Here is a 1,451-nt window from a genome sequence, read left to right as displayed (position 1 = left end):
TATTACACTGAGAAGATAAAATCACAGGGCAGGAAAGGCCCTCACGCTGTCATTTAGCATGTCCCCTCTTGCTGAGGCAGGATTAAGTATACCCAGACCATTTCTAACACGTTTGTGTAACCCGAACTTAAAAATCTCCAAGACTGTAACCTGTTCCAGTGCTTAGCTCGCCTTATAGTTAGAAACCTTTTCCTTACATTGAAAATAAATCCCACTTGCTGCAAATTACGCCAACTACTTCTTGTCCTCCCTCTTTCTAACCCCCTTGACATATTTGAAGACTGCCATGATGTCCCCCTCCGCCTGCTCTACACATGCCTAATTCTTTTAGCCTTCCCTTGCAGACCAGGCTTTCCAAACCTCTTATTTGTGTCGCTCTCCTTTGGACTGTCTCCAATCTGACCCCATCGTTATTAACGTGCAGCCCCCACACCCGGGCGGACTAGCCCAGCGGAGGCTTGGCGGTGCCGGCTGCGGGGAGAACTGCTCCGCAAGGACTCGCCTGTTAACGCTGCTCCCCCACCCCACGGGGACACTGGCCTTTGGGCAACATCCCGCCTTGGTCACTCGCGGTCACTGGGCGGCGCGGCGCGCTCTGACCCCGCCTCTCTGCGCCCGCCCGCCCGCCCGCCCGCTCACTGACCCCAGCCCGGGGCTCCGTTTGCCTCGGCCCGGGGGCGCTCGGATCCGGGCAGGCCCAGCGCGGCCGGGAGCTGCTCGCCGGACGGGTGCGGCCGGGGCCGGGGCCGGTTCCCACCCACCGGCCTGTCAGGGACTTGGTCTGACGCGGGCACGTACCGCCCGGGCCCCAAGGCCTGACTCGGGCCGCCGGGCCTGTCGCCCTCCCGCCGAGCCTGAGGCGGGCCGAGCCCCGCAGAGCCTGAGGCGGGCGGGCGTTGGGCTCCCCACAGGCCGCGCGCGGCTGCACCGGCCAAGCCCCGCCCTGTTAGCGCCGCCCCCCGCCCATCTGGAGCCCGCGCGCGGCCGGGGGGGGGAGTGAGCCAGAGGGGGCGGGGCCGGGAAGCGGGAGGACGCAGGAGGCGGAGCCATGGTCGGGGCGCGCTCTCAGCTCGGGTGGGGGCGGGGCTGCGCAGGCCCAGTAGATGCGGAACTCGGCGCGCCGGGTGGCGCGCGGGGCGCTGGCTGCAGGGCTCCGGCAGGCGGCGCTGCTGAGAGGAGCGAGGCGGTTCCCTCCCCTCCCCTCCCGGGCTGCGCGGAGGGGGGGCGCTCTAGGGGTGAGGGGGTGCCTGGGGGTGGGGTGCTCTAGGGGTGAGGGGGTGCCTGGGGCTCTCTCAGAGGAAGGGGTGTATGGGGCGACGGGGTGCATGGGGGTGGGGTGCTCTAGGGGTGAGGGGGTGGCACTCTTAGAGGGAGGGGTGCACGAGGTGAGGAGGGGTGCTCTTGGGGTGAGGGGATGCACGGGGTGGGCACTGAGGGAGGGGTGCATGGGG

General features: G+C 67.3%; 1 protein-coding gene across 1 annotated transcript in view; it reads left to right on the top strand.

Moving 5' to 3' along the window:
• Positions 1 to 1,216: 1,216 nt before the first annotated feature.
• The window catches only part of KDM8 (lysine demethylase 8), an 18,612-nt gene continuing 18,377 nt past the window's right edge, over positions 1,217 to 1,451 (top strand). The window contains exon 1 of the mRNA XM_026650550.1: positions 1,217 to 1,235. The gene's annotated coding sequence lies outside the window, so the exon portion shown is untranslated. The remainder of the gene's footprint in view (positions 1,236 to 1,451) is intronic.

Source organism: Terrapene carolina, unplaced genomic scaffold (assembly GCF_002925995.2).
Source record: "Terrapene carolina triunguis isolate 2854851 unplaced genomic scaffold, T_m_triunguis-2.0 Scaffold93, whole genome shotgun sequence".
In the NCBI taxonomy this organism is placed as follows: Eukaryota; Metazoa; Chordata; order Testudines; family Emydidae; genus Terrapene; species Terrapene triunguis.
This window is presented reverse-complemented; position numbering and strand designations above follow the sequence as displayed.